The sequence below is a fragment of the Pomacea canaliculata genome, linkage group LG9 (genome assembly GCF_003073045.1).
Source record: "Pomacea canaliculata isolate SZHN2017 linkage group LG9, ASM307304v1, whole genome shotgun sequence".
NCBI lineage: Eukaryota > Metazoa > Mollusca > Gastropoda > Architaenioglossa > Ampullariidae > Pomacea > Pomacea canaliculata.
Window position 1 is genome coordinate 9,706,373 of NC_037598.1, and position 9,155 is coordinate 9,715,527.

Below are 9,155 nucleotides of genomic sequence, written 5' to 3' on the forward strand. Positions count from 1 at the left end.
ATTCAAGGGTTGAGTTGTGTTGGGCGAGATGGGAGAGAGAGGGGGAAGTGATGTCGGGGGTAGGAGTGGGTGGAAAGGGTCTACTTGTTTGCTGAATTAGGTGTAAAAAACCCTGAGTGGTGTTTCGTCAGTCTTGTGACTTATGTTACCTGAGCTATGAGCGGCGAGCTCTAGGATGCGCGCGCATCCTAGCGTAGGTTCGTCTTCCTGTTGACGTTGAGGGCTAGGCGAGTAGATGAATCGTGGCTTGTACATATTTGTTTGCCTTTGTTATGACAATGTGTGGATGGATGGATAGGTACTGTGCAGTTAGACTGGTGATTAGTCGATGTAGGGGAAGAATGGATTGGTCTCCGTGTTTTTAAAAACACTCCTATCCGACATTCTTGAGGCTAGGGCGTCTGAAGGAGAAAACAGAAGCGGAAGGTCGGTGGTTATAGGCAAGAAAATTTCACTTAGTCAACAATGTTAGTGTCACATTGAATAGAAAGATATTACGTATGCCGGAGGAGAGGTCCAAACCAACAAACTGATCCTGGTGGGAAAAAATGAACAGAAAGAAAGAACGAAAGAAAAATGGATGAAAGAAAGAAAGAATTAAGTTTGCAGGTAGCATTGAGACTCGCTGAAGCACAAACATCAGCTAAGATGTAAAAACAAACAAACAACAAGTCTCGTGTGCCAGCCTACCCCTTCTCCCTCAATGGGAGCTTTGCAGGTGGCGGTGACCCTCGTGCGCCTGCAAGCATCATCTTTACGACTGCTCTCTTTTATTCTCGCGAGAACCTCATCAGCGTTTGTTTGACGATTTAGATTAGCAAAGGCAACTCCCTGGAAGCATTTCATCGCTGGAGATTAGCCTATTAACAAAACATGTGCACTTATTTATTCAGCCTTGTTTTCTTTCTTTGTCTTCTTTCTTTCATCTGCTTATTTCTTTTGAATTTTTTTCTCTGTATTTATCGACGCCTTTTTTTCTTTTCTTTTTCTTCTTTTCAATCTTTGTTCGTGTTCATTTATAAACTTCGACGTTATCCTCTCCTAATAATTATGATATATCTATCGTAATAATGTTTAATGATGAATTTTTCTAACACAACGGTCCTCGACTTCTTAAATTTTATTTTAGTCTTTAATTTTCATACCTTTGTTTGTTTAATGCGAATCATCAGCTGATCTGCTTTACCAGCTAAGAAGAAGAAAGGTTGTTTCCAAACTCCCAACACTGTTTGAATACAACACCTTTGTCTGTACTCTTCCGTCTTTCTCTCTCTCTCTGTCTCACACTCCGAGACCTACAGCGCGACGCACAGTGCACGCGTCACGTCACTTCACGTCACGTCATTTCCGCTTGCAGGTACAGAGCAGACACGGTCTGGGTGGCGGCAAGGATCAAAGGGCCGTCACCTGAGCTAACCAGCAGACACGGTGGTGAAAAGAGACAGCCATGCCTGGTCGCTGAAGCGAGAAGCGATGAAGAGAACGCGAGGGAGGTCCGTGTTCCCACCCACCCCCTCCTTGCATCTCCACCTCCATCCCCCCTCCCGCCCGTCTCTTTCTTTTTTTTTTATTTTCTCTCTCTCTCAACTGCCTGCGCCCCCAAGCGGTGCTGGCAGTTTGCCTCTCCTTGCGTCGCTAGTCTTCACAGTCGCCCGCAGGCTTCTCGCAATTGCCTTCAGGTTGTCATACTGATTATCATAAACATTCGTGTTTACTGTTATGCGTATCCAGCACACAGATTTCATGTTTACTAGCATACAAATTTTGTGTTTATCAGCAAACAGATTTTATTTTCTTTTTTCTTGTCACCGTCTCTACCCGTCTTCCGTACTTACCTCCCTTGATACATCAGGTAGCCAGTTTTGGTGGACAGGGCGATGGCGGTTTCTAGCTGCATATTCAGGATTGAAACAGCGACCTAGTGCTCCACAGTCGAGCGGACTATACCCTAGTGGTGTACATGTTTGACTTTCAATCAGGGTAAGAAACAGAAGGAGGAGTAGGAGAGGTTTCCACTCACCCATCGCCGGTTATTTTCACCCCGGGGCTCTTCATGGGTAGGGTAGGGTCGGGTGTGGGGCAGTGGTTGTGGGCAAAGATGGGAGCTGTGCAGGAGCAGACGACTTTTAATGCCTGCATTGCCACTGAACCGAGACAAATGCCAGCTCCTCTGTCAATAAAACGGAGCATGCGTAACAGGAAGTTCCCAAGTCGAAAACCGGAAGTTGTTAGTATATAGAGGTGTGCGTGTGTGTGAGCGCGCTCGCGAGAGAGAGAAAAGAGCCAGTGTGTTTATAGGAGAGAGACCTGACACACTTCACCGGATTAACACACATGCATCCTCATATAAGCAATACAGGAAGAGACCGAAGCTCAATTTAATTAACTCATTACCGCTGCATGTAAATTAATTCATCACCGCCCTACATGCCATGTCTCAGCACCATTCCGCTCCAGAAGCAGGGACGTGTACATCAGGAAGCCCTCCAGACACGAAGAAATAACAAGTCCTTGACATTCATCTTTGCACTTTACAGAAACTGAAAGGAGTGAAAATCTGTTGAATCTTAAAATAACTGGTCAGTCCAAATATTACCTTTGGCATCCTGGACATGAAAGTGCAGCGCTTTCATTATCCCCCCAAGTTACTCATACTCCCCTCTCCCTCCAAAAATAAACACCCTTGTTGCTTCCCTCCCGAAGGCATTAGGAAAACAAAATAAGACTCAGACAAATTCAAGTCATAAAACGGGACGATGTTGGAGAAAAATAAAAAACACAAAACACAGCAGTAACTTTTGAAAAGCAGCATAAAGATTTACAAGGCAGAACATCATGTTTGGTGATGAATCCTAACTTTCCTTTCACGGCAGGATTTCCAGATGAAGCAAACTGTCGCACATCATGTGACCAGTGACGCATTGATGTAAACTGCTCATAACGCCCGAGACACAACAGTAAAGCCTGCGTCTCACTCTCGAGTTAGAGGACGAGAAAAAAGGTTAAAAAAATAATAAAGAAACCCATAACAGTTAAGTAAACACATCGCTACTTAGCGCAAGCTCAATGCGAGATATTTGTGATGGAAATTTTTATTTATTTTTTTTTTTTTTGTTTCCTTCTATCCCATCTTAAAAGGAACTATTTTCTAGAACATGTGTAACTTAGTAAAACACAGGGACTTTCGACCTCTGTTCAGATTTTTTTTCCGAGTTGTCCAAACTCTAGTGTAGAAATGTTATTGTCATCTTTTCCTGCCTTCAAGGTTACTGGCGAGGGGCGGAGACAGAGGAGAGCATGGGTGGTCAGGTTACGAACCTCATTTTTCATTCAAAGCGAATGTTTCACGCAGTTCTTATTCCTGACGACAGTGTTTTCATGCCTGGGCTTTCATCGCCATAATAAGCAGTGAGGGGAGAAAAAGAGAGAGAAGGGGTTAAGGGTCATCTTGAGGCACTCAAGTGTTAAGCCTCTACACCAGACTACTACAGGTAGGGTAAGTGGTTCGGGTAGCGCAGGTAGTCTGATTGGAGCCCGGCTGTTCGCATCCACCTCACCGGGCGGCCAGTCTTCAGCAGATCATTACCTTTCGGACACACGCCTGTGAAAGGAAAAAAAGGTCTGAAAATCACATTTTCGCTGACAATGTGCCAGCATGATCTGTCGAGGTAGGCAATCCCGTTTAACGCCCACGAGAGAAACGGAGAGAGGGAGGAACAAGAGTGAGAGGTACGCGTGCGTGCGTTTGTAAGTTCGATCGCGCGTGTGCGTGTGCATGTGTGTTTGTGTGCGTGTACATGTGTGTGTGTGAGGGAGATAGGTCTTTTGTAAAAGGTTTTCTAAAGACATCCTCCAAGCTCTGCCTCTTCCTCACGTTCCAAGAAAGTCTTTTGCTGATGATGTGACCAAGTCTCTGACGAAGGCTGCTGAGTTTGAAATTACTGCCCCTGATTGCGTGGGCGATGAACTCTTTTGAACACGAGCCATGAAGATGGACGTCCCACGAAGGCATTGAGCATCACAGTTATCTTCTGATGGCCAGAATTAGAATGGAAGTCTGCAAGTTATAGTTTGCTTAAAGACCTACCCCGATGGTGACATACACCACGCTCAAAAGACTCTTCTCGTATCACTTACTAATGCCTCGAACATGAAACCGCAAGGAAAAATTAAATATTATTTTTCTCGCCTGTTTAAATCTTTATTTTGACCTGAAGCCATGCGTGACATCAGTAATCCTGGCTGGGAAGAGATCACAAATGACACTGCATACTTCTGTTTCAGACAAGTATCACTTGGCAGTTCATGTTTTCAGGTTAATGGACTGAATGTAGACAAAAATTAATTTAGTTAATCATAAACACATAAAGTATTTGTATAATTATTCTATTTTATTTATACAACTTTTATCTTAAATTTCTGCTTTTTTAAGGTAATGACTTCTGTTTCACTTTTTTAAATAGTGTTTATTATTGTCAATAGCAATTTTACGTGTGACTTTACTCTCACAGTCGGGAGATAACTGTGATGCTCACTGCCTTCATGGGACGACTTCCTCATGCCCACGTTTTCAAAAAGGGACATCACTCTCGCAGTCAGGGGCGGTGATTTCGAACCCAAAACAGCTTTTGTTAACGCTTTGGAGACTTGTTTGCATCAGTAGCAAACACGTGTCAGCCAGTGAGAGGAAGGGAGAGCTTGATAAACTTTCACAGAAAATCTCTAGTTATCCTTTCAATAGTTACTCTACTCTCACTTTAACAGCTTCCGTAAACGAATGAGTATGTAAAAGTTGGGTTGATGGGGTGGCGGAGTTTAGAGTTATTTGCCCTTTTTTTCTAAATTTTCGCGGCGTCATGACCCCTAACCCCGCCAATAAACTTTATATGCACTGACATGATGGTGGCAGACCGTGACGGGAGGATACTGAGAGAATCAAAGAACACCCTGTGTTCGCTGCCTATTCATATTTTTTTGCCAGAAGACAAAACGTGAGGGCGTAAGTTATACTTCCCTAAGCCACAGTAGGTAGTGGTGATCGATAAACTGTTACAAACAAGATCGTCATGACAGTTGTATCGTAGATTAGTTGTGTAACTGATCCCTCTTTATGAGATTAGTCGGTGAGTGTTGACATAGTCTTCTGATAGGCTCTGTTGTAAGAGTAAGGAGGACATCAGTCTTTTAACTGGAGGACAACAGCTTCTGAGGGTTGTTAGATGACAGAAACACGTGATCGCCAACGTGAGAGCAGCAGCATCATTAGACGAGAGAGAGAGAGAACTTTGCCGATGAAAGTATCAGTAGGAAATATTCAGACAAGTCACACTGGCATAGATATAGAAATTCCTCAGTGTAATATCTTGGTACTAGGCAATACTTGCAAGTGTCCGGACTTAGTGCTTAGCACTACATGTTGAGGGTGAAATATGAGGGAAAGAGGAGGAACAGAATTCTTTACCTCACTAATCAACATATATACAACATATATCGATATATGCAGTGTCTACATGCGCGCGCACACACACACAGACAGCTGAGGAGATAAATCACAGAGAGGAAGTAGGGGGCGCACGCTAGACAGGATGTTGAGGAAAGACAGACGCGTGTTTATTTTGTCGCTGATTATCACGCAGATAATGAAGGAAAGCATGGCACAAGAGCTTACCTGCTCCCAGCATGCATCAGCATCCGGTGGGAACACAAACGCTGGCAGGAAGCGATTAATGTACAGGATAAAGTATCCTTGCTCTGTGTCGAGCGCTGTATCCGTTTTCACATTGTCACTCCCTTCGCTTTAATTATCTTTCTAGCAATGTAACAGAAGGAATTGCAATAAGAAAAAAATGGAGAATTAATCAGAATAAGAAGTAAAACAAAACTGAAGATACTAGATGTTCCGTTAAAATAGATACGAGTTTTTTAAACGAGAGTGAAAAATGAATCTTACGCCCACATCATTGCAGAAGAAAGAAATCGGTCAAAGAACAGTTGCACAACGACAGTGCATTTCTAATTTTAAATACTTTAGACCTTAAATTGGTTAAAATATTCAGTTTTTTGGAGACACAGGTCGCAACACAATACTGAAAAGTTTAAATACTAAAACTGCTTTATATAAGATAAAACTGCCCACGCCAGACTTTGGTTTACGAAAATACATTTTTGTACGTGTTTGTGCAATGTGATAGAGGTGAATTTGAAAAAAAAAATTTTTTTTGCTTCCTTAGAACAGTTTCAAGCTTTAGAAGAACGAAAAGCTATTTTTTATGTTTTACTTATCCGATTTTTCAAATAGCTGTTATATTTTAGAAAAAAAATATCCCTAAAAAGGAGTAAACATGATAAAACTCAACAGTTAGTCTGCTCTATGTTCATCGTCTACAGTAGCTGTCAGAACCTCGTCATCCCTGATGGTGGTGGCTGGACCAGCAAATACAGTTTCCAATGAAGTGCTGCCAGCTCATTGGCCCAGCTGTCACGTGAATACATATCACGTAAAATCAAAATTGAAAAAAATTATTTGTAATCTGGGAGAATAAATATTTTAGTTTGCTTTACCAAACACTCGTGAAAAGACCTTCTGACATTATGCGCTAACAACGATTTTGACCCCACAAAAAAAAAAGCTGTGAACAATTTAATTTCAAACTACTATAGACCTTCTCACACTAACCCTCTCACTCTCTCTCACACACACAGAGAGAAGATCAAAGGAAAGCGCCTCCTAGTCCCCCTTCCTCGCTCAACTAACGCCAGATCGCTCGGCGCGATTTTTGATGTGATTGAAACACTTCTATACGCCGACATAATTTTACTAAAGGCGTGCTTATGTAAAAATTTATGGAGCAAGACACGCCCTCGGTAATTCTCTCTCCTAAGCCTCCATGTGCTCGCACGAGACAAGTTTTGAACCCCGCGTGGAAAATCGAATTATAAAACGTCGCCGTTTCTTTATAGCGCAATATTCACAAATTCCTCTACGCCCTCCCCGCTAGAAAGTATAAACATTTCAATAGGCGCAATCCTTGATCACCTCTGTCACCATATACTTCTTTTATGTTGCACGGTCAACGGCGGGACTCCAAGTCAAAGTTGAAAGTTTAGAAGGAATTTCTGCTTCCAAGTAAATAGGTATCCACGCATGCGCGATGCATGTGCACGTTGAGAGAAGTGAAGGACTATACTGACTCCACAGTTGGAGGAAGAAAGCGGCGCTGTACGGGTATTGAACCGGCTGAGGAGGAAGTTTTGGGGTCGGAAGCAGCTTCTTCAACCTTTAGTCTCTACGGGATCTTGTCTGACCACCGTGACCCCTGACCTGGCCGTCAAAACTGCCTTCTGCATGAGTTCAACGTGAAATCCGATAATCATAGTAAAATCGTCGTCGAGTAAGTTCGCGAAGTAACCCTACCTTTCCCCTCAAATCTTCATCACTTCCACACTCCTTCCATCACTTCAAACCCACGGTTTCACCGAACATGGGGAGGCACAGATAAAAATGTATCACAAGGATGACCCTCTCCATGTCACAACAATAATAATTAATAAATTATTACAAAATAAACAGCAATGACAGCAGCGGCAACAATGAAAATTGTTGTTCGGCGTTGTATTTTCCAGTATTTTTTTACTTTGAGTGGAGAAGGAGAAGGGAGAGTGAAGTAGGGGAGGGCACTGCAGCAGCCCGTCAAGGGCAGATAAGTGGCCTGGGATATTACGAGGCCGTGACTCAACGCCGCGAAAAGTCGTAAGTGGGGCCCCAGACTTCCCCCCTGCCGGACACCAGACGAACCTACTGTGCCGGGGGTTTGAGAAGCATCCCTCGCCTGCCTCCACAGAAGGAAACGGAGCTTTCATCCCCCTCCTCTGCCTCCAGCTACCTTCTCTCTTTCTCTCGTTTCTCACCCCCCCCCTCATTTTTTTTGTTTGGGAATAAGTCGCCAACTTGGCGAATGTGAACTGTCTGCTATGATTTTCATCTCGTTTCATCTCGCACCACACTGAACAGCGGGAGACAGCCCGGGGCAAACAAAAAAAGAAAAAAACCCTGTTGTCTATTTTCTCTCTCTCTCTCGTTTTGCCTGAATGATATATTTTGAGAACAAAACATTTTTTTTTAAAAAAAAAAAATGTTGCAGACATTGAGAATAGTAAAGGGATGGGGGAAGGACGACGATATTTGTTCTGTTTTCTATTTTTGTGCCTGGACATTTGACTGTTGTTGTTTACAGTCTGACTATCCAATGGCTTTATTTTGCTGCGCAGACGTTGGTGATGTCGCAGTAGACGAAGGTCTGGGTCCTGGCAGCTAGATATAGCCTCAACAAACTGAGTTTAAATGGGAAATGTTATTTTTCTATTGATAACTTTCTTCTGAAAAAAACTCGATTTTCGATTATTATTATTATTATTGACCAGCGCATTAACTAACTGTCCCACAGATGTCGGCATTTTGAGACCGAGCTTTTTGAGCAACAATTACAAATTTAATCGCCTTGTTCACATCCTTGTATATCGGGAACGGAGCAATGTTCAGAAAGTAATGTCTACATCTGAACAAACCCCATTCATTAATATATATATATATCTGTAGTGTTCACCTTTAAAATGTATTGTTGAATAAAGTTGCCTTTTTTTCATCACATATATATTTTAACTCAATACATTCTCTTCCTTGCTGTAGTCACACTGACCCTTGACCTTAGCAAACTTCCCTCCACACTGTGGCCGTCTCAATCGCTGCTAATAAAACAGCGTCAAAAGCACACACATTCTTAAAGGGGTGTCGATCCTCACCTTGTTACACCTGTCTGCAAGTTGATGTCAAGCGCTTGCCGAGACCCGCTGGCGTCGCATTGCCCATTCTTCAGTCACGTGACTCAAAAAATATCCTTTTCAAAGGCTGCAACATCAGCGCCAGCCCCTGCCGCCGTTATCATCTTTCTCGAACGTGGTGGTGTCATCCGGGGTGGATCAGTGACCACGGCATGCAGAATGACCATGAGGTGCATTTACTCGGGTGGAAGTCGCCTGACAAGTCACTGCAATTAAACTTGGTTTACGCAGCGATACCCGGGGTAACATGAACTTTGAAAACATCGTGATACGTTGACTAAGCTACACGACCTTTTCTTCTTCTTTTTTTTTTTGTA